The sequence below is a fragment of the Ammospiza nelsoni genome, chromosome 17, assembly GCF_027579445.1.
Source record: "Ammospiza nelsoni isolate bAmmNel1 chromosome 17, bAmmNel1.pri, whole genome shotgun sequence".
Taxonomy (NCBI): domain Eukaryota; kingdom Metazoa; phylum Chordata; class Aves; order Passeriformes; family Passerellidae; genus Ammospiza; species Ammospiza nelsoni.
In genome coordinates, this window is record NC_080649.1 from 16,713,875 (window position 1) to 16,737,843 (window position 23,969).

The 23,969-nt window shown below is 52.1% G+C and overlaps 1 pseudogene; it reads left to right on the forward strand.

Moving 5' to 3' along the window:
* The first annotated feature begins 655 nt into the window (after window positions 1–655).
* Window positions 656–23,341, forward strand: LOC132080770 (zinc finger protein 239-like; annotated as a pseudogene).
* The last annotated feature ends 628 nt before the right edge of the window (window positions 23,342–23,969 follow it).

Genomic DNA, 23,969 nt, shown 5'->3' on the forward strand with positions numbered 1-23,969 from the left:
GGGGTAATTTTCCTTTTCATTAAGATTTTTCTTTTCTTCATTTCCCAGCTAGGGTCTGGGCTTTGGCCTAGCTGTGTCCCCTGCTGATTGTGAAGTGTGCCATCAGCTGCAGGGCTTTCTGGGCTAAAGATATCATCAAGTCACTTGGACTTGCTCTTTATGGCCTCTAAAAGCTGTACCCAATTTCGGGGCAAATTTGGAGACCTCATCTATGGGTGGATGGAGCACCTAGGATTTTCCCAATTGCTGGGAATGGTTCTCCAGGTGCCTGGAATATCCAGGGCCCTGGTAAGTTCCAGCTGCACACATGCCTTGGCAATGAGAAGCAAAGGAACCCAGCCCTTTTTGTGCTGCCAGTGTCACTGCACTGGGCTCATGGGATGGGAACACACAGCCCTTGTGCTGGAGCTGAGCTGCTCTGCCCAGCACTGGTGGCTGCCTTCCCAGCTGGTTTTGCTTGTCCTGGTTCCCTGACAGCTGGGGCCCTGGGCAGAGCCCTGAGAGCCTGGTCTGCCCCCAGGGAAGGAGAAGGAGCCCCTGGAGAAGCTGTACCGGGTGGGGATGCTGCTGCTGCTTCTGCTGCTGCTGGAGACAGCGAGGGAGACATCAAGGATGACAAGCTCTTCCTCAGCCTGGCCACGGGAGGCTGAAGGTGATGGACTTTGATTCTGGCACCTTCATCAAAGCCAAACTCCACACGGAATTTGCGGGTGAGTCCCACCCGGGCAAATGCTGCCAGATTTGGGCATTGCCCAGCATGGCGGGGAACCAAAGGCTCCCCGCTTGCTGGGGGGAGATGCAATTCATTCTTCAGTTGCTGCCCAGCTGCTTTTGGCAGGGCTGGGAGGATGGGCTGGGGTGGGTACGAAATGGGAGTGGGCTCCTGGCCCTGCCAACAGCCCCCAGCACCCACTGTGGCCTGAGCTGGGGCTGAGGCAGCCAGCCCGACACAAACAAACCCCATGGTGGGACTCCAGAACGTGAGCACAGCTGCTTTGCTGTGCAGGCAAGGAAGGGCTTGGGCTGCTCCACTGCCCTTGTTTGCTTTGGGATCACCGTGATTTTTGGCGGCAGTGCAGAGGGGAAGAGAGAAAGTGTGGGCTTCCCGCACCCATGGCAGGGTTTCTCCCTGGCATGCAGGGCTTGGGCCTTCCTCAAGTCCCTGACAGAGATAAGAGTTTTTACCGTTTTACTTGTTTTCCCTTTTTGCATCTAATCTCTTTTCAATAATGTGTTGTTTATTTTTCCAGAGAAAGCATTCGAGGTGGTCCGGTGTGGATGGGGAAGTGCTTGGGAGCAGCTGTGGCGTGGATGGGCCATGCCCTTGGAGAAGGCTGAGGCCATGGTTTGGGAGCAGCTTTTCTTGCAGCCGTGGCTGGCGTGAGGTGGGTCCCTGTGTGCTTGGCAGGGTGGGATCAGAGCTTTTGGGAGATGGCAGCGAGCACAGGAGCATCCTGCTCTGGGCAGCTGCTGAGGGCTGGATGTGCCCTGGCTGGCTGCAGGCTGGGCACATGTGCTGCCCTCCTGCTCTGTGCCAAAGGCAGCAGGGATGGGCAGCTCTGGGCACAGCTCTGGGCACAGCCAGCACGGCCTGGGCACCGCAGGCCTTGGCACAAGGGCACAGGAGCCCTCAGCTGACAGGCACTTTCTGCTTTCTCTCCTTGCAGCCGGGCTCTGCAGGTGCTGAGGCTGCTCTGGGCTCTGCCAGGGCTCTGCTGGACTCAGCCCTGGGCCCAGCTGGGCTGGCTCTGCCCTCACATTGCTCTGACAGCTCTCCATCAGACGAGTTTGTTGTGAGCACAGCGCCTGAGCTTTCTGCTTTGGCAGGTGAGTGAGACTCTGCTGCAGGCCCAGAGATTGCAGCTGGGGACACACATCCAACTGGCAAGGACCCAAACTCTCCACAGTCGAGCTGAATGCCTGGATCTGCACAGGGTGTTTTTGTCTGTCCCATTCTTCCTTCTTTATTGGCTGGAATTGTGCAATTGCACTTTCTTCCTCCTCTAGAAGTGCCACGAGTGGGCCAAAGCTGGCGAGTGGACCGTGCTCCTGAGGCAGTGCAGTCTGGAGCTGGTGGATGGAGAATTGCCCTTCTGCACTTCCAAACCAGAGCAAAAAGCCGTAAGTGGGACTTTGTGACTCTAAGAAATCCCTGACATTTTCAAAAGGAATGTGCAGCTCATTTGCAGGGTGAGAAGGAAGGTCATCTTCTAAAGGATTTCGGCTTTGACAGAGTTTCCATTCCCAGTCCTGCTTGGAGCTGGAAGGGCACAAATCAATTTCCTCTTGCTTTGACCACAAATTCAAATACCAATGTTGGAAACAAAGCCCAAAATCTTTTAAGAGGCTTTTGAGGTCACAAAGATGGATGCATGCAATCAGCACAGTTACAATGTAAATAACTGAGTTGTCTTTTTAAAAAGATCATTTACCTCTTAATGCAAAGAATGTAACTTGGCATTTATGTTTTGTTTTTTTCATTAACTGTATTTTTTTTTCACTAACACTTGGATTTTATTCTTATCTTTTACAATTTATCAATTTTTTTTCCTTTTTTTTCCTTTAAATAGAAAACATGTCCTATCAAAGGAATGTCCTTTGCTCCTGGTTCCCATGTGGAGCAGCTCCCTTCCTGCTGGCTGAGCTGCTCAGGCAGAGCCCGGCAGCTCCTGGCCCTGCAGGGCTGAGGCTTTTCCCCGTTGCTGGGCACAGACTGATGGAGCAGCACTGCTGAACACGGGCACACACAGAGGGACCAGCAGCAGCTGCCTTTGGTCACCTGAGGCTCCAAGGCCCAAATTCTGAGGAGCCAGAGCTGGAAGAGACTGGCAGGATCTGATCCCTGACTCTGGGCAGACAGGGCTGCACAAATGACCCCACAGCAGCAGCAGCAGCAGCAGCAGCAGATGGAGCTGACTTTGAGCACAGCCCCTGCCCCTCTTCCCTCCCGTGTGCAGCGGTGTCACAGCAGCCTGAGGCACCTGGGAGCCCCCAGGGCCAGCAGGGACTGGAGATGGCAGCCCTGGGCTCCTGGAGGCTGTGCAAGGAACGGAGCTGGGCACTCCCTGTCCATGGGGAGCTTCCAGATGGAAAAGGCTGCTGTGCCCAGGCAGCTGCAAGGGCACAGAAAGGAGGCTCTGGAGCACTGGATCTGTGCCAGTGCCACAGTCCTGGGCAGCAGCCAGCGAGCCCTGGGGGAACAGAGGGCACAGCAAGAGGGATAGAACCAGGCAAGGGCAGAGACTGGAGAGAGCCAGGCCCGGGAGCAGGAGCAGCTGCTCCATTGCACTCTTGGAGAAAGCTCTTGGCTGGTTCAAAGCGCTGAAAGGCGTGAAGGGCAGAGAGAGGCCACAGCAAATAATGCTCCTGTTTGCACAGCCTCCCCTCTCCGTGTCCCAGAAGGGATTGCATGGACTGTGTTCTTCTCTCTGAGCCGTCTCGTTCAGCATGAGCAGCTCAGCACCACGAGCTGAAGGAGCTGAAGCCTCAGGCCACAGGGGCTGGGCAAGAGGGAACTTTTGGAGCAAAGTAATGCTGCTAAAATAGCCCCAGCTGAATGCAGTGGATAGAATCATGGAATCACAGAATCCTTTCTGTTGGAAAAGCCCTCTGAGCTCACCCAGTGCAGCCGCTCACCCAGCAGTGCCAAGCCCAGCACTAAACCACGTCTCTGAAGTGCCAAGGCCTGGACACGAGCCCTGAGTGAGGCCTGGACAGCAGGCCCTGAGCCAAAGGTGGTCTCTGGATGAACCTTCCTAGCAAAGGTTCTCTATATATCTGCTCCCTCATGAAATAGGCATGGTCATTAGCACTGTGATAGATGTAGCCACTCATTAGTGAAACATGGATTGACCTTTGTGTATGTAGAAGCCAGACAAGACCATGAAATCTGACATCTGGCCTTGTTTGGGGCTGTATGGTCAAAGTCACCTCCCTTGGTTCCTCCTTGAGCCCTGGCCAGGCTTTGGGAGGGACCCAAGAGGAGGATGAAAGCAGATGTGGCCACACTAGCAGTGCTGTCAGTTTGTTCATTCAGCACTGTCATAGCTGGGCCCTCTCCCAGAGGGGTTGGAGCCTCACCTGGGGCTGGAGGCACCTGCAGGAATTCCCAGTGCCCAGGAGTGGCTCTGCAGCCCTTGGCTGTGACAGCTTCCCCAGCTGCTGTGTGGGTCTGGGGGATGGTAAAGGCTGAGGGTAAATGCTGCTGGATCTTTGTTAATCACTGCAGGCAGTCTTTGGTGGGGATGGTTGGTTGCATTGCTGAGCTGCTCCTTTTGTGATTCTTTGCTGCTCTGAACTGCAGGAAATGACACTGATTCCTTCAGCTGGAGTCTGTGTCTGTGGTGCTGACCCTGCCCACTGGTAAAACAAAACGGGCACAGTCTGGCCAGATGCCAATAAAATGTCACTTGTTCAGTGTCAATGTGAGGAATCAGTCCCATCAGAAATTCCCAGCTGGGAAGCCCTTCCCTGGAGTTCCCTGGCTCTGGAGTGGGCTGAGGTTGGAGCCCTGTGGGAGTAGTGGGGCAGTCGGGTAAAAGAAGCTGCACCCCTGGATGGCTTCAAATGCATTCAAAAATTGCATATGGAAAAGGAAAGAGTACATAGGAAACAGCACCATCAGAAGAAACAATTATGGTTGGAATGCTCCCACATGGAGCAAGAGAAGAAGGTTTTAGTCTTGAGCTCAGATGCATTTGTGCAAGTGAAATATCTATATACATAATAATTATATATGTATTTATAGTATAATAAGACTTCAATATATCTATTTATATATATTTATTTATGTCTGTATCTATCTATATTTCTATATCACTATCTATGTATAAAATTATATAATAATGTGAAATAGTGCTGACAATACTAATTTGGTAGCTTTGGCTGCTCAGGGATGTAACACTAAATACTCTACAGAACAGGATTGGCCAGGACCCTAATGTCAGTGGTCAACTTTTTGAGATTGTATACAATGAAAAAGAGAGAAAGGGAGGAAATTGGCTAATTTTGCAGGGTTTGCTGATACTGTGATGCAGAGTGCTTTGTCTGTTCCTGTGAAAAATACAGTGATTTTGCCTGCGGGGTTTTTCATGTACCAGATTATGCACAAGCTGCAGGATTGGTTGCACGGGTGAAGGGGTTGTTAAAAGAGCAGTTGGAAAAATGAGGAGATGGGAACGTTTGCCCATGGAGAACCCATCTCCCAGATGTGCTCCATGCCCTTCACAATGGCCCACTGGGGAAATGGAACCCCCTGGCTGTGCACGGCTGCCCCCAGTTTGCAAATCCAGCCATGGGCAGTGAGACTTGGGCTGCCTGAGAAATTGTTCTGGCTGTGATGGCCCCTGGCAGGGCCAGCCCAGAGGCTGCAGGGCTGGGCCTTCATGCATTGGAATTCATTAGGAAAAATTCAAAGCAAATGAGAGCTATCAATACTGAAACAGGAATTCAGATTCCTTCAGGACACTTTGATTTGGTAACTGCTCCCTTGGAGCTTGGCCTTGCAAAGTGTTCCTGTCATGGCAGGAGGAAATGATGCAGAATATCAAGGAGAAATTACAGTAATTCTGTAAACAATAACAAACAAGATTGGATTGTTCAACCCCATGACAGGGTAGCACAATTACTGATTTTGCAATTTTAAGAACGATTGTGAAAACAGGAGATCCACCTCCAGTCACCACCATTTGTGGAGATAAAGGGTTTGGGGGCAGCAGCCCTAATAATGGAGCCAAAGTGTGGGTCCAGAGGCCAAAAGGCCCTCCCGAGGCAGCTGAAGGAGCAGCTCCTAGGAAAGACAACTCTGAGTCCTGAACCCTGGGCAGGAACAATGGGAATGTGTCCCTGCAGCCAAGGATTCTGTGTGAGAACAAGTAGATCTGCCAGGATATGGTTTTACACATCCTGCCAGAGCAGATCTCCCTGTTTCTCCCAAGGGCCCCTTTGGGAAATGCTCTGATCCACCCGGCTCCATGGGAAAGCTGCTGTGACACTGAGGGACTTGCACAGGAATTCCATCCAGGAGCCTGGGTGCCCCTCAGGGACTGGGACCCGGCCCCTTCCAGCCAGAGGGGAAAGGGCCCCCCAGGCCTTGTTAGCCACAGACAGCATGGGAAAGCTGAACAGCAAAGGGCCTGGGAGCATTATTCTGGAATTAAAAAGGTGCCAGCTCCAGGGACAACAGAATTCTTGTTCCTAACTCGAATGAGATTGAAAAAATAAGAATGAAGAACAGTGTCACTGAAGTACTACTGATGTCTGTAAGGTGTACGTTTATAATCAGCCAGAATCTTTGTCTGCCACAAACACCTCTGGTGTTTCACCAAGGGATTGGTCATCAAAATGTAATGATGGGTTATGATGGATTGCTGAGCTTCTTTTGTAATTCTTTGCTAATGATGATGAGCCTTGCTGAGCATATCCTTTTGTAAATCTCTGCAGCTGTGCATGATATAAATGACACAATTCCTTCAGTTGGTGTCTGTGTCTTTGGTAGTGACCCTGCCCACTGGTGAAACAGGGCCCCCTCTTGCCTAAGTGTTCCCTGGGAAGGCAAAAGCCCTCCCTCCAAAATTCCCCCCTTCCTCCCTGTTCCCCCCTTCACACCCTGAGCATGATGTGCTCTGGTCTGGGCTATGCCCGGGGTCAGTTGGGGTCCCCTGTCCTGGCTGTGTCCCCTGCCCAGCTCCCCCGCAGCCCCAGCCCCTCCCCAGCGTGGCTGGACGAGGGGCAGGACAGGCCTTGGCTGTGCTGCAGCTCAGCAAGAACAAAACCATCTCTGCGTGCTCAGCGCTGTGCTCAGCACCCGGCCCAGCAGTGTCTCAGTGCCAGGGGCTGTGCCCTCAGTCCCTGCCGGGGGTTTCCATGGCAACTGCCAGGCCAGGTGACCCAGGTGTCCCCCCAGTGCCGGTTGCCATGGAAACAGTGCCCAGCCCTGCCCCTTTCTGTCTGGCTGACCTGGCCTTTGGCCCTGGCAGTGCCGGTGGCTGCTGGTTCCTGGTGCCAGAGCGGCCAGCGCGGCACAGGGCAGGTGGCCATGGCACAGCCCCCAGCAAGGGATCCCCTCTGGCTCTGGGCACTGACACCAGCCCTGAGCAAGGGCCCAGGGCAGCTTTCCATGGCCATCAACCATCACAATGGGGCCGGGTATTGGTTGCCATGGCACCAAACCAAGGACCGGTCCCCGTGGACGTTGCCATGGCACCTGGTGGCACCAACGAGTGTCACTGCAATTGTACCTGGAACAGCCCTGGCACCGCTTTGTCCTGAGGGCTGCCATGGCAGCTGAGGACAGCAACAGCTGGGGCTCTGCAAGGGCCCTGGGGCAGAAGGGAAGGAGCAGCAGAGCAGGGGCTGATCCATCCCCAGTGCGCTGCACAGCCCAGGGCAGCATCCCAGAGCGTCCTGATGGAGCTGCCAACAACATCCCCCCTCTGCAGCCCTGGCCTCTCCCCCAGCTCACACAGGCGCCCCATCCTTGCAGGCACAGACACGGCAGCACTGGCTCAGCAGCCCCTGTTTGCATTGCACACAGCAGGGGCAGCACACCCATGCTGTTGGTGTGGGGACATGAACCTGAGGGAGCTCAAATGCCATCAGCCCCTGGGGCCAGCAAGGGCTGGGGGACACCAGGGAAACCACTCAGCTTTGTCCTGGCCTCTGCACTCAGCCAGAAAGTTTGTTTGCATCAGCTGGGAGTTCCCTGTCCCACTGCAGACGCTGTTGGTCAGAGCCAGGGCTGCCTGGCAGCCACTCCCAAAATGCCCTGAGCATTTCCCTTGCTTCACCTTGGCTTTCTTTACTCTTCCTGATACAAATTTCTTCTAATTCCCCACCCCAGGGGACCCAGAACTAGACACAGCACTCGAGGTGCTGCCCAACCAGTGCCCAGCACAGGGAAAGAATCCCTGCCCTGCTCCTGCTGGCCACACCATTCCTGATCCAGGCCAGGAGCCATTGGCCTTCTTGCCCACCTGGGCACACTGCTGGCTCATGTCCAGCCTGCTGTCCATCAGTCCCTGCAGGTCCCTTTCTGCCTGGTTGCTCTCCAGCCACTCTGTCCCCAGCCTGTAGTGCTGCAGGGGTTGTTGTGGCCAAATTGCAGGACCCGGCACTTGGACTTGTTAAACCTCACCTTGTTGGATTTGGGCCCTGGATCCAGCCTGTCCAGGGCCCTGTGCAGAGCCCTCCTACTTCCATCCTCTATCAGATCCAAACTCACACCCAGTTTGGTGTCATCTGCAGATTTGCTGATATTGGACACAATCCCCTCATCCAGACCATTCCATGCAGACACTGGAATCCACGCTGGCTGGCTCTGACCCCTCGGCCATCCTGTGGGTGCCCTGTGATGGCACTCAGGGTGATCTGTTCCATAACCTTGCCGGGCACCCAGGTCAGGCTGACAGTCCTGGAGTTCCCCAGCTCCTCCTTCCAGCCCTTCTTGGGGATGGGCTCACACTGGCACCTCCAGTGCTCTGGGACCTCCCTGCTGAGCCAGCACTGATGGTAAATGATGGAGAGCAGCTTGGGGAGCCCATCCACCAGCTCCCTCATCCCCCTGGGATGGATCCCATCTGATCCCACACACCTGTGAGCATCTGAGTGGCTCAGCAGGTCACCAACTGCTTCCTCCTGGATTCCAGGGGCTGTTCTGCTCCCTGTGCCCATTTACCAGCTCAGCAGAGCACTTGTCCTGAGGACAGCCTGCCCTAATATCGAAAATTGAGAGAAACAAGATGTTAAGTAGCTCTGCCTTCTCCTTATCTTTAGTTACTATATTCCCCACTGCATCCAATAAAGAGTAGAGGTTTTCCTTACCCCATGTTTTGCTATTAATTTAATTAACGCCCACTGAAGGCCAAAACAGAAAAGAAGGACTTACAAACACACTGGAATGGAAACACCGTCAAAGGAAATCCAATTGGAGGAGAAAAAAAACATTTTGGGGAAATTGAGTGACTCAAGGAAATGGCCCGGGATTATATCAGTTGCAGTGAAAAGGAGATAAACATGCCAAAACTAAGCTCATAGATGTTGCAAAAGCAGGGGAAAATGTCAAGGAGGAAGACAAAACTTGGAGGGGAAGATATGAGGGACATGGCATGGACACTTCATAAAACAACAAAAAAAAGAAAAAAATCTTTCCCAAAGTCAAAGCCATCAAAATGCAGGCAGGCCAGTGGCCATCAAGTGCAGGCACATGCAGGAAAGCTTGCCAAAATTGATCCCCACTGAAGGCCAAACCAAAAAGATGGACTTACAAACCCACTGGAATGGAGATCCCATAAAAGGAATTGCAATTGGAGGGGAGAAAAAGAAAATTTTGGGAAATATAGTGACTCTAAGAAAATGGCCCGGGATTATATAAGGTGGAGTGCAAAGGAGAAACATGCCAAAACTGTGCTCACAGATGTTACAAAAGCAGGGGAAAAAGTCAGGGAGGAAGACACAGCTTAGGGGGGAAGATATGAGGGACATGGCATGGACACTTCATGAAACAACAAAAAAAAAGAAAAATGTCTTTCCCAAAGTCCAAGCCATCAAAAGGCATGGGATGCTATCAAGGTCAGGGGCATGGACCAAAGATTCCCCTATTGGTTCCCATTGAAATCGCAAGATTCGTATTCCCTTCCCGAACGGAAACGAAATTTCCTTTCGGGAAGGGAAAAGGAGTCTTGCAAATCCCAAAAGAAAGGCTTACAAACATTATGGAAAGGAGATAGGTTCAAATGAAATGCAATTGAAAAAAGCAGAAAATCGGGAATTTAGTGTCTTCAAATGAGGAAATCAGCTGCATTGCAAAGGAAAAAAAACATGCCAAAACTAAGCTCACAGAGGTTACAAAAGCAGGGGAAAAGTCAAGGAGGAAGACAAAACTTGGTGGGGAAGATATGAGGGACATGGCATGGATACTTAAAACAAAAAAAAAAAAAGGAAAAAATCTTTCCCAAAGTCAAAGCCATCAAAATGCAGGCAGGCCATACGCCATCAAGTGCAGGCGCATGCAGCAAAGCTTGCCAAAATTGATCCCCACTGAAGGCCAAAACAGCAAAAAGGACTTACAAACACGCTGGAATGGAGATACCATCAAAGAATTGCAATTGGAGGAGAAAAAAAGAAAATTTTGGGAAATTGAGTGACTCAAAGGAAATGGCCCGGGATTATATCAGGTGCAGTGCAAAGAAGCAAAACATGCAGTTTGTCACCGCATATGTCCGGGTCAGCCTCGGCACGGCGACACAGCATGCAGGCTGCAGGGGACAGAGCCAATGGCACCGGGCATGAGCAGCTCTGCGGGGCTCTGAGCCTGCAGCAGCATCGGCCCCAAGGCTGCTCTGTCCCTGCCTGGCTGATGGGCAGGGCTGGAGGCCTTGCAGAGCAGGGGCCATTGTGGGCACGGCTGTCCCAGGAGCTGCCCCCTGGCCCAGCTGGGCCCCACTTGGGCAGGAATGAGGCTCCCAGCCCCAGCATGGCCGAGCAGCTCCTGCCTCTCACTGCCTCTGTTGTGATCCCCACGCTGCCTGCTGCCACAAGAGCCCCTGGGCCAGGCTGTCACAGGGCTGCTTTGCCCTCACTTGGCTCCCTGGCACCAGCGCCGTCCTGCTTGCTGCCAGACATCGCAACTGTAAGCAGATAGTCCCTTTCCAGGAATGACGCAGTCACCTCCAGGTGCTGATCCTCTCTTTCTGTGGGATAAACAAGAGCTTGGGGCGCTGCCATGGCAGGGCTTCCCTCAGCTGTCGGCACTTCCAGCCCGGCTCTGCCAGGGGCTCTGGCAGCGCCACGGCGCACGGCAGCTCTGGCATGGCAGCTCTGCACTGCAGCCTCGGCCAGCAGCCAGATCTGCGGGCTGGGACTCCGCAGCGGCCGCACGCTTCTCCCAGAGCCCGAGCAGCGGCGGCTCGCTCCCAACACCGAGCCGGGAAGGCGTCGAGGGACAGCGCGGGCTCGGCTCTGGGCACGAACCGCCCCGCCCCTCACACCCGCCCGCCCTTTCCCGCCCTCTGGCCCCGCCGCGCGGCGCCCGCACTGTCATGGCGGCTCTCGCCCACAAGGCGGCGCCCTAAGCCCTGCAATGGCGCCGCGGACCTTCTGGCGCTCTGGAAGGCGCGGGCCTGGACCTGTTGCAAACTGGGCCCTACGTCCCATTTCCTGAAGAAAACATGTCCTGTCATGCCTGGGCTGTCCATGCTTCCAAGCCTGATCAACAGGAAGAGACATTTAACCTGTGACACACATAGCAGCCTACAAGCTCGAAGTGATGGCCAGGTGTTAGAAAAGCAAAGTAGTTGTTGCTAGAATTGTCTTTAAGACTCAGGGCTGGGCCCGTTTCACTGATCTCAGACCCAGAGGGAGGTTGACAAAGCTTGGGAAGAAGGATGCCCACTGATAGTGGACACAAAGGATGCAGAATTTAGGGGCCATAAGGACATCTGCTAGAACTGCCAAGTTAAGGAAAACAGTCCTAAAGTCGTCTCAGCAAATATGCTGAGCTGAGCACCAGCTGGGTAAAAAAGAGTGTGATGTTTGCAGGCAATGGGACTTTGGCACCCAAATTATCCTGGGCCTGGCCATGGGATGGTTCTGGTCACCAGAACACATGAAAAGACAGCAAAATACAAGCACTGGGCAGTGTGCTTCATAGAACCCAGACAAAAAAGCTGGGAAGACTGTGCTGGATTCTTGTGTGGTATCTACCCCTTCTGTTCCTTCTTCTTCTCAAAATATATTGTAAGCCTGATTAAAAAAACTTACTTAGAGCCATGGTCAGTGCCATATTCTGAAAACTTACAGCTGACTTACAGGTTTAGTATCTCACAGAGCAGGTTTGAGGCCCTGGAATTGGAGGGACAGACAAGTGATGAAGTGGGCAAAAGTCCTTCTGGAATAGAGGAGCACGTAGGGCAGGTCAGGCAACACCATGCATGGTGAGCACCTCTGTTCCAAGGGAAGGCAGGGTCCCTTCAGGCCTTCCCAAAAGCATCTCAAGGGAAGGTTTCCATCTCCCCTGCCCTGTTTCCTTGACTTTAGCTGAATCTTTCTCTCACTCTCATCACCATCAAGTGGCTTTTTCTGCCACACCAACCACATCAAACAGTCACCACCCCACCAGAACTTGTAGCCAAACTTATTATTATAGGCCGACATTGCCTCCGGACCCTCGCAGCTTGCAATCTGGCATGCATTTCCCTCTTTTATACTATGGAACAATTGGATTCTCTATTGCAAACAAATGAACATCCGCAAATTTCATTAGACAGCTATCCCAGAAAAGTTTCAATTCATTATCCTAAACACAGGCTTTTTAAAGATTCACTGCATTTGGCCCCAAAATCGTATAAAAGTAAAACTCCACTCAAAAACGCTATCACCAAGTTCACTGACGATTCAGACAAATCTCACAAGTCAGTGTTCACCTTGAGGGACCCTGACACTCAGAAGGAGGAGTCTGATATCCAGGTTGTTGAAGGTTCCTACCAGACTGCAGAACTTGCTGCAGCTGTGAGGGCGTTTTGAACATTCCAACAACCCTTCAAATTAGTCACAGATTCTGCATTTGTCACCAGGATAGCAGAGCAGGCAGAGCGTGCCCTGCTCAAGAAAGTCCAAAATAAAAAATTATACAGCTTGCTCTCTAATTTAATTTGGTTCATCTCCCACAGAGAGCAACCTTATCACATCCTGCATGTCCGGTCGCACACAGAGCTGCCAAAATACATCACTGAGGGCAACCAGAGAGCAGACTTGTTAGCAATGGCAGCAAGTGCCACCCACATTTCCCCCACTGCACCACTTGTAGCTAGATAGCAGCCGCAAGACACCTAGATCTTTCAGAGAAAAAGAATTTATTGCTCTCTTATCAGAAGAAACAAACTTCTTCCTGCCTGGAAGGCACGGTTAAGATTAGAGGGAAGAAGCTGACAGTGACCAGACAGAATCCTGTGTTTGAATGGAATTTATGCATCATATATGAGGTGTATGAATATGCAATGGGCTATTGTTTTTAAGGGTTAATCCTTTGTTAACGCGTGTCCTTTTTCGGGCTCGTGCTGCCCAGAAAAAGGTACCTGGATGTCCATAACTCTTTGCTTTTATTATCTCATATTGTCCTAATTAAATTTGTCCAAATTGTTATTACTCTAATTCTGTCACTATTCTTTTTAACCATTTTATTACTATTAAACTTTTAAAAATTTTAAAAACAAGTGACTGGTGTTTTTCACAATTTGATAGCAGAGGATGGTTTGCCGGCCAGGAGCGGGCTGGCTCCGTGCCGGAACTGCCAGGGGGACTCCCAGACTGTCGGGGTCCCGAGCCCAGGATGGCAGCGTCGGCCCGGGAAGTGGGCCGAGAGAGAGAAGAAGAGAGAGAGAGAGAGAGGGCAAAAGAGACCCAGGGCAGCCCCCAGGGTCCCCATGCCCGAGGCTGCTCTCCCCGGCTCCGGCCCTGCAGCCAAGGGGCCGCACCGGGGGAAGGGCCAAGAACAGCACTGACAGCAAGGCCGTGAAGAGAGGGGGAGAGGGGCTAGCACTCAAAGATAAAATCAAAGTGGAGATTGATGACTCTCCAAACCTCACATAGCGGTTTGTTTTTCTTAAGTAAGAAGTTTTTTGGGTTTTTTTTTCTTTTGTGTATTTTGTTTGCTGTTAATGAGAAGGTTTTTTTCCTGAAGAAGAAGACGCTGCTGTAGAGAAAGCTTTTAGCTAAACCCAGAAAGTTTAGGAGGAAATCAAATAGTAAAAGTTAATGCAGTATTATCTTTCTTTTATTACTATGCTATTAAGAAGACCTTTCCAGGTACTACTGAAGCAACGATCAAAATCACGGAAAGAGAGTGAATTCATGCCAGCAGAATCAAAGGACTTGTGAAGAAACCTGAGGAAGGGACTATCACATTTAAACCGTGTGATACCGAACTGACTTTCCAGTGGGGACTGAGTGGCAATAGTTTGAGAAAACCCAAATGATCCAAGAAATGTACAAAGAATAACACTGAATTAAGAAATAAGATAATGCTTATATCACTGGTTTTGAGCACTGCCTGAATAAAACATCTCCTTGGGGGAGGAATACCTCAGATAGAAAGATCAAAAATGTTTTTGTATTCTGACCTTAGCCTGAGAATTGTACAGGGGAGAAGGGGAATTACCATTTCCATTAGTAAACTTTATTTGATTCATTCCAATACTAGACATGCTAGCTGGGTTATAAGTAAAAATTGTGAGAGTAATTAGTGTTGTAGTTAACAAAATTTATGCTCTTATTGCAAAAAGTGTTAAAGTACTGACTTGGTTTTGTGGATGGGAATTATTAGTGCCTGTTGAATGAGAGATACCTGAAGAACAGTAAGAGACCATGTTATGAACAAAAATTCAGTTGATTTTTTCTGTGAGAAAAAAAGTTACCACACTGCTGGGCTGCTGCCTGTGTTATGGTAATTACGGGTCGTTGTTGTTAATGGTTGTTTTTGTATTAGTAAAAGCCCTGGCTAGGGCGAGGTAATGGCCCTTCTCCTAGACAGTAACGGGTGGGGACCTTCCCCAACAGTGAGAAGAGACCTGGGGGGGTGGGGGGGTGGTTTGTGCAAAGTGACTCCGGGACCAGCACGCTGTGGGGGACTACGGCTCCAAACACATAGAGAAAACCCCAAAAACAACGAGCCAACTAAGAGTTGAGAGACTGGAGTGATGTCTGGCCGTGAGGAGCCGAGTGCTGAGCCTGCAGAGATGCTGAACACCTTCGGAGCCCCTCTCGCCCTGACCACGGGAGTCGTCCCGAAACCGGGAGCAGGCAGGAAGGAACAGAGAAAACTAACATGGGATGGGATCACCACGTCCTAAAGGCTCCCACGAGGACTGGATTCCCCGGCTCTGCCCCACAGGGACAGAGCTGTGCTTATCCTCCTCCTCCGAGTTGCCCTGGGAGAGATGACGGGAGACTGCAGCCCCGCGGAGCTGCCCAATCCTGAGCTGATTACTTTTAATAAAGGCATTAAAAAGGAGAAGAAGTCTCCTGGCCCTGTTTATTTCAGACCACAGTTAAAGAGTGTCAAAAACAATTTGCCTAGAAATTAGTTAAGAGAAAGTGACAAGGAAAGAGAGGGCAAGACCAGATTGGCCTCTGTATTTCGCCACCGAGAAGATCAAATACACCTGCTGTGGGTTGCAGCCTCACAGGCATGGGAGGTGGGAGTATAAGCCGTACTGGCCCTCTGTTATTCCTGTTTCTGGCACTCATTTGTTGTCTTTTCCCTTTCGGGATACGAGCAAGATTTTGTCAAAAATGCTACAGAACGCATCACATGGAAAGAAACCAAAGTTCGTCTTTTATTACACACACCTATGTCAACAGCCACTGCTATAACCCATCCAAATTAAGAACTTGTAGGCAAAACAGAGTAAATTATTGGATTACAATAAATTTAAGAGAAAGTGGTAATAGATTTAGAACTGAATGTCCAAAAGGAGAGAGATGGATTTGTTTTAAATTTAATCTTGAAGATACGGTTCAAGATTTGGAAAAAACACAAATAATAAACAAAAAGGTAAAACCAGCACAGCAATCTAACTCTGTATTGACTCCAAATTATCTGTTGAATCGTATTACAAGACTCCAAGCAGTTACAGAAATGGTAGCAAATAAGGCTGCCCAGGCATTAGAGTTAATATTAAGTCAGCTAAGCCAAACAAAAAAAGTAGGGTATCAAAATAGGTTGACTTTGGACTATTTATTGGCCAAAGAAGGGGGTGTTTGTGGTAAGTTCAATATATAAGATTGTTGAAAATTGATGACCACAGAAAAGTCATTCTAGAAAAAGCAAAAGAAATCAAAGAAGAAAAATATATATGCATATAATAACCCCGGTACCAGTCCAAAAATTAGAAAACAATGTTAAAATCTAGCTGGTGGGGTAATGTATTAGAAGAAATAAGATCTTTCATTTTGTGTTACAACTGTTTTTGTATTTCTTCCTTGTGTAATCCCCTGTTTTATTTTGCCAGCATAGTCCAGAAGATACAAATAGATAAGAAATATTGCTCAAGCCAAATGATTTACAAAGAATAAGAGTGGGAATTGTGAAAAATGCATGTATTTTATGATTGGCTTTTTGCAAATATTAAAATGAATGTTATATGTGTTGTGTTAGAAAGCAATGCTGAATTAATTTTCTTAAGTACTGAGTTAAATATAGTTTTAGGTTATAAAAATTGTTAAAATACAAACTATGCTATGTAAGATGCTTTGTTTAAAAGAAAGGACTTGCAGTGAGATAGCAGCTCCAGGACACCTAGATCTTTCAGAGAAAAAGAATTTATTGCTCTCTTATCAGAAGAAACAAACTTCTTCCTGCCTGGAAGGCGCTGTTAGGATTAGAAGGAAGAAGCTGACACTGACCAGACAGAATCCTGTGTTTGAATGGAATTTATGCATCATATATGAGGTGTATGAATATGCAACGGGCTATTGTTTTTAAGGGTTAATCCTTTGTTAACGGGGGTCCTTTTTCGGGCTCGTGCTGCCCAGAAAAAGGTACCTGGATGTCCATAACTCTTTGCTTTTATTATCTCATATTGTCCTAATTAAATTTGTCCAAATTGTTATTACTCTAATTCTGTCACTATTCTTTTTAACCATTTAATTACTATTAAACTTTTAAAAATTTTAAAAACAAGTGATTGGTGTTTTTCACACATGGGCACAACCAGCTACTGCTGAGGCAACCCCAGCTCCCACTGAAGGCTTCCCACCCAAACTGCTGCCTTCAGCTCTGACACACCATCCAGGAATCCAAGAGCAAAGCTGAAATCTGATTAGAGAATCTTGCAAAATCACATCCCAGAACATTTTGTTATAAAATCACAAATGTTGACAGAAGCTGAGAATGCCAACAACATTAGAAAACAAGCTTCCAGCACTGGGACTAGAAGAGCTCAGGCAATCCATTTGATTGGAATGAGCCCTCTCTTTCTGATATGTGAGCAATGCCATGGAATTTCCCAAACCAGGGAAATAGGGAGCCCAGGCAGCAGCAGCTTCATACACAGCAATGACACAGAACAGGGCAGGGCAAGAGGCTGACAGAATTATAACTTCTACTTGCAATGAAGAACTTTTGTTTTGAGCTCTACTATAGCCACTATTTATAGAGTCAAAAATACTAAAAAATATTAGTAGTAATAAAAACAATAGCTTAATGTTAATAGCAATAACAGTAACAATAGCAATAAGAATAATTAATTACGGTAATAAAAACCCTGCCATGCTATACTTGGTTTGCATGGCCAGGTTTTGGTAAGGGGAGCTCTAGGAGCGCCTTCTGTGAGAGGCTGCTGGAAGCAGCTGCTCCTCTGTGTCCCACAGTCAATTCCAGCCAGCTCCAGGATGGAGCAGCCGCTGGCCAAAGCTGGGCCAGCTGGAAATGGTGGTGACATCTTTGGGGTGAGAGATTTCAGGAAATGGGTGATGGTGTAGGTGTGAGTGTGAGCAGGGAAGAGCAGGGTGAGAACACTGAGAGGAACAACTCTGCACAGCCCAGGGCAGGATGGGCAGCAGGAGGGGCAGGAGCTGCTCCAGGGGCTGGAGCTGATTGCCCTGAGATTCCCTGGGCAGCCCCTGGGGAGGCAGCTGGGCCCCTGCAGCCCATGGAGGGCCCGGAGAGCAGAGATGCACCTGCAGCACCTGGAGGAGCCCGTGCTGGAGCAGGGGGGGCCTGAGCAGGGGCTGTGACCCCATGAGAAACCTGTGCTGGAGCAGGGACCAGGCAGGGGCCTGCAAACCCTGCAGAGAGGAGCCCACGCTGGAGCAGGGTCCTGGCAGGACCTGTGAGCCCATGGAGGGTGAGGCAGCTGCAGCACTTTGTGAAGAGCTGCTGTCCCTGAGATGAACTCACCCTGGAGAAGTTCATGGAGAAGTGTCCCCAGGAGGGCCACAGGAGGGGAACAACTCCTCTCCCCGAGCAGCAGGAGAAACAACAGGTGATGAACCGAGCAGAGCCCCCAGTGCCTGTCTGCCTGCACCACTGGGGGAGGAGGCAGAGCTGGGAAGGAGGGAGGGATGGGCAGAAGGTGTTTGTGAAGCTTTATTTTACTTCTCACTATCCTGCCCTGATCTGGATAGAAACAAATTCAACTAATGTCTCTAATTTTGAACCTGTTTTGCCCATGATGGCATTTGCTGGGTGATTTGTCCCAGTCCTTATGTCAAGCCATGAAGCCTTCATTCTATTTTCCTTCCCTTTCCCTTCCTCCCCTTTCCTCTCCCCTCCCCTCCCCTCCCCTCCCCTCCCCTCCCCTCCCCTCCCCTCCCCTCCCCTCCCCTCCCCTCCCCTCCCCTCCCCTCCCCTCCCCTCCCCTCCCCTCCCCTCCCTTCCCCTCCCCTCCCCTCCCCTCCCCAGCCCTGCTGCTCCGGGGGATGTCACAGCCCCTACAAGTGTCCCCAGTGTGGGAACAGCTTCTCCCAGAGGTCAGCCCTGACCCAGCACCAACGCAGCCAGCACTGAGGGAAGCCCTGGGAGTGTCCCCAGTGTGGGCACAGCTCCGTGCGCTGCTCCAGCTCCATCCCCACGGGAGGATCCGCCCTGGATGACCCCCAGTGACCCCGGTGGGCAGAGCCCGTGATCCCTGTTGGGAAGACACCTGGCTGGGGCTCCACATCCTCCTGGCTCTCCGTGGCCTGGATTTTCTTTTCAGATCCCTTCATCCTTTCCAAACACACAAAACCTGGGTAAAAACAAAGGCATTGAACTAAGAGAAGGATGGGGACATGGGGGGCTGTTCCAGGGGATGTGGGGGATGCTGGGTCCAAGGGAGCTGAGGGTTCCTGGGAAGGACTTGGGGGTTGCTCAGGGCTTTGAGCACTCCAGGCTGAGCAGCTCCGGCTGCGCTGGGAGACCCTGGCAGAGGTTCTGGGGCAGCTGATCAAGGAGCCCCTGCCCTGGAACTGCCCCCGTGTGCCCCTGTCCCGCTTCCTGGTGTCCCCTGGAGCGGCTGTCCCATTCCCACTGTCACTCCCATTCACCCAGCCCATTCCCATGTCCCCCCTATCTCGTTCACATCCTGGTCTCATCCCAGTCTGGACCCCATTCCTCTCCCTGTACTGTATTTCCAGTCCATTCCAGGTCCCCGGCCATGTCCCCATTCCCAGTCCCGTTCCTGGTCCCCATTCCCATTCCCTCTCCCTATTCCCATTCCCTGTCCCCATTCCCATTCCCGCTCCCCATTCCCATTCCCATTCCCATTCCCATTCCCCATTCCCCATTCCCATTCCCTGTCCCCATTCCCATTCCCCATTCCCATTCCCGGTCCCCATTCCCAGTCTCCATTCCCATTCCCCATTCCCTGTCCCCATTCCCATTCCCTGTCCCCATTCCCATTCCCGGTCCCCATTCCTATTCCCATTCCCTGTCCCCATTCCCCATTCCCGGTCCCCATTCCTATTCCCATTCCCTGTCCCCATTCCCGTTCCCATTCCCCATTCCCCATTCCCTGTCCCCATTCCCATTCCCGGTCCCCATTCCTATTCCCATTCCCTGTCCCCATTCCCGTTCCCAGTCCCCATTCCCATTCCCTGTCCCCATTCCCATTCCCGGTCCCCATTCCTATTCCCATTCCCTGTCCCCATTCCCATTCCCTGTCCCCATTCCTATTCCCATTCCCTGTCCCCATTCCCCATTCCCGGTCCCCATTCCCAGTCCCCATTCTCCATTCCCATTCCCCAATCCCTGTCCCCATTCCCCATTCCCCATTCCCCATTCCCCATTCCCATTCCCGCTCCCGGTCCCTGTCCCTTCTCGCCGGACGCCGGCGCCATCGCTCAGGCCCCCCACCGGCCCTCACGCTACCGTGCAAACCCCGCGCTGCTCCCGCCCACCAATCGCAGCTCGCGATCGCTCCCTGATTAGCATAACCACGCCCTTTACTCCGCCCTCTCCCCCCGCCGGCTGCGGCCGCCTCCGGGCGCTGTTTGCTCCCAGTTCCCTCCCAGCGCTCCCAGTAAGAGCGAGACTGGCAGGGAGAGCGCTCCAGTTCCCTCCCAGCGCTCCCAGTAACAGCGGCACCGGCAGGGAGAGCGCTCCAGTTCCCTCCCAGCGCTCCCAGTAAGAGCGGCACCGGCAGGGAGAGCGCTCCAGTTCCTGCCCGCTGCTCTCACCATCGCTCCCAGTGCTCCCAGTATCGCTCCCAGCCCCGCGGGTCGGGGCCGCTTTGGAATCCCCCAGGGCAGAGAGCGGCTGCTTTTGGGTGCCGGCACTGCCCGGGCCGGGCTGGGAGCGGAGCAGCAGCAGGAGCGGGAGGGAGAGGAGGGACAGAGGAAGAGGAAAAGGAAAGGAAAAGGGAAAGAGAGGAGCGGGAAGCAGAGGAAGAGGAGGGCCAGAGCAGGAGGAAGAGGAGCAGCGGAGGAGCAGCCGCAGCACCAACCCCACGCGGTTCCCCCGTTCGGGCCGCGGCTGCCCCGGTTCCGCCCCTCCGGAGCCCGCAGGTGAGCGGGGGGGGGGAGTCGCCCCCAGCCCATGGCGGGGGGGTCTCCGGGAGGGATTTTTGGCGGGGCGGGGATGTTTGGATCGTGCAGGAGCCCAAAGCCGAGCGGGAAATGGCCCTGCAGGGATCTCGGGGGGTCCCCGGGGCGCTGGCCCGGTACCGGCAGGGAGGGGGCGATCCCGGCTCTGGGGATCCCCGGGAGAGCCGGGGGGAACGCGGGAGCCCCGGAGCGGGAAGAGCCCCGGAGAGGGGCGATCCCGGTGCAGAGGGACCCCCGGCAGCCGGGAGGGGTGCGGGAGGCTGGGGATGAGCGGGGTCCGGGCCCCCCGAGCCTGAAAGGGGCGCTGGCTTCTCCAGCTGCCCTTGGGCACCGGGACTATCAAACCCAACACGCTCAGCACTTGTTTTGCTCCCCAAACCAGGACTTCCCATTCCCAAACCTTCGCCAGGTGGAGGAGGAGGCTGCGAGGAGGAGGAAGATGCCCCAGGACCCCCAGGCAGGTGAGGAGGAAGTCAGTGCCCCTTTTCCCCTCTCTCCTGCTCCATCTCCCAGCCCAGCGTGGCCCCCGGCTGCAGCACAGCCCCACTGCTGATGCTGTGCAGCCAGGGATGCACTGGGGGGATCTCCTTCCCCTCCCTCTGGCACAGAGGCAAATCCCATCCTCTCCTTGTCCTTCCTCCCCCAGGGAAGGAGCTGAGGATGGAGACCAGGGCGGACAAATCCCCACGGCAGAACCTCTTGGCAGAGGCCGTTTTGAGCAGCTCCACAGGACAGGAATCCAATGGGAAGGAAAAGTCCCAGAGATTTCACACAAGGAGGGGCTGCAAACATGGATCACAGGGATCCGAGGAGGAAAGACCCACCCTGTGCCAGGGAGGCGGCTGGAGCTTGGAGCTGGGGGTCCCTGAGCAGCTTCAGGATAGGGAGAAGCCCCACAAGTGCTCAGAATGTGGGAAGAGCTTCAGCAAGAGATGCCACCTGACCTACCATTATAGAATCCACACTGGGGAACGGCCCTACGAGTGTGGACAGTGTGGGAAGAGCTTCAGCCACAGCTCCAGCCTGATCCGCCACCAGCACGTCCACCCGGGGAAGCGGCCTTATGGATGTCCTGAGTGTGGGAAGAGCTTCAGAGCCAGATCCAGCCTGATTTTCCACCAGAGGAGCCACACAGGGGAAAAGCCCTATGAGTGTGACAAATGCAGCAAGAGCTTTCAGAGCAGCTCCAGCCTCCTCCTGCACCAGCGCACTCACACCGAGGAGAGGCCCTTCCACTGCCCCCACTGCGGGAAGGGATTCAGGCACAAGCACAGCCTCCTCAGGCACCAGCTCATCCACTCCGGGGAGAGGCCCTATGAGTGTCCCAGGTGTGGGAAGAGCTTCAGTTTGAGGTCCAGCCTGATTATCCACCAGAGCAGCCACACGAAGGAACGACCCTATGAGTGTGGGGAATGTGGGAAGAGCTTTGCCTACAACTCCAGCCTGATCCGCCACCAGAAGATTCACAGAGGGGAGAGGCTGTACGAGTGTGATAAATGCAGGGAGAGGTTTAAGACCACCTCCAATCTCCTCCAGCACCAGCGCATTCAACACAGAGGAGAGGCCCTTCCGCTGCCCCAACTGTAGGAAGGGCTTCAGGGCGAACTCCACCCTCATCAGACACCGGCTCATCCACACTGGAGAGAGGCCCTATGAGTGTTCCCAGTGTGGGAAGAGCTTCAAGACCAGCTATGAAGTGACTGCCCACCAGCAGAGCCACATGGGGTGTGGAGAGCCTGGTTCAAGCATGGCTTAAAGAAAGAGGCCATGACGGTCTGCTGCTTTACAGCTGCCCCCTACTTTCCCTACAGCTGATGGGAAAGTAGGGGGCAGCTGTAAAGCAGCAGTTCCCAGGCTTGATTTTGTAAATAATTAGGCTCTCAAGCACCACTTTATAAACAATAAGATTCTCAGACAGTCTTCCCATAACAGGCAAAACATTCTGTCCTTGGGCTCTCTGGGAACAGATAGCTGCTCTGGGAACAGATATGAAGGTTTTGAGAACTTTTCATATCACAGTGAGAACGCTGGTCCTGTTTTCAGTGAACAAACCACAGGTGTTGTAAGACAAAAGGAGGGGTTAGAGTTTTCTCTGTAGCCTATCGTGAGCTTGAATTTTGCAATATGCATGAAGTTAATTAACACTGTTATATAAAGTGGCTGATTTGATCAATAAATCGGAGTCGATGCTGATCAACAACAAGATGGGTTGGCTCCCTTCGCTTTCAACAATGGGGGAACAGCCCTACAGGTGTGGGGAGTGTGGGAAGAGCTTCAGGACGAGCTCGCACCTGACTGCCCACCAGCACATCCACGGCGGGGAGAGGCCCTACGAGTGTCCCCAGTGTGGGAAGAGCTTCTCCCAGAGGTCAGCCTTGACCCAGCACCAACGCAGCCAGCACTGAGGGAAGCTGTGGGAGTGCCCCCAGGGCAGGAAGAGCTTTATGTGCTGCTCCAGCTCCACAGCTCCATCCCTCATTGGAGGATCAGCACTGGATGATCCCCAGTGACCCCGGTGGGCAGAGCCCTGGTGACCTCTGGTGCCAGTGATCTGTGTTAGGAAGAGACCTGACTGGCTCCTGGCTCCCCATGAGCACCTGGACACATCCACAGACCAGCATCAGAAATCCATTGTGGAGAGCTGTCGCCCTGATTTTTTAAGATTTTCTAAGCCTTCTGATGTTTACATTCTTGTAGCAAACTTTCTCACACACTTCCTGTAAATAACTTATTGTTTTGCATTCTTTGATGGAGGAGGAGAAATTTGATGGACTGTTGGTTTTTCCAGAGTCATTGGAGAGGTGGGACTTTCCCCCTCTGATCCACTGTCACTTTTGGAAAACTATAAATGTTGGAGTCAGAAAATAAACTTTCCTTTTTTCACCTTGACAACAGTGGTATGTGCGCTCCTGTTGTTTTGTATCTTATAGCGACATTGAGCAGATTTGTTAACTTCTGACCCCAGAAAAATCTCACTTTTTGCGTCTTTTGGTGGCATCAAGTAACACTGGATGGCCTTGGAGGTCTTCTCCAACATAAATCCATCATTTTAATTCTCTCTGCCCCACAGGCATCTTCCACAACCAAATCAGGTGGGATTGGGGCAAAACCCATGACTTTGAAGACAGTTGGGTAGAAACCCCTCCAAAAAAGGTTCTTTCCACCCACCCAAGGACGTGGATGCTCTTCTGGCAGGGACACAGAAATCCTTTTGTTTTGGCCTTTAAATACAAAGGTTTCTGTTCATCCCTTTGAAAGCCCTGAAATTGGGGTAAAAATCAAGACATTGAACGTGCTTGGATGGGCACGTGTGGGGACACAGCCTTTGGTGGGGACCTGGGTTGGAAATGGCCATGGACATGGGGGGACACAGCCATGGATGGTGACATGGGAGGACATGAACATGGATGGGGACATGAACTGGGACGGCATCAGTGCCACCACATGTGCCA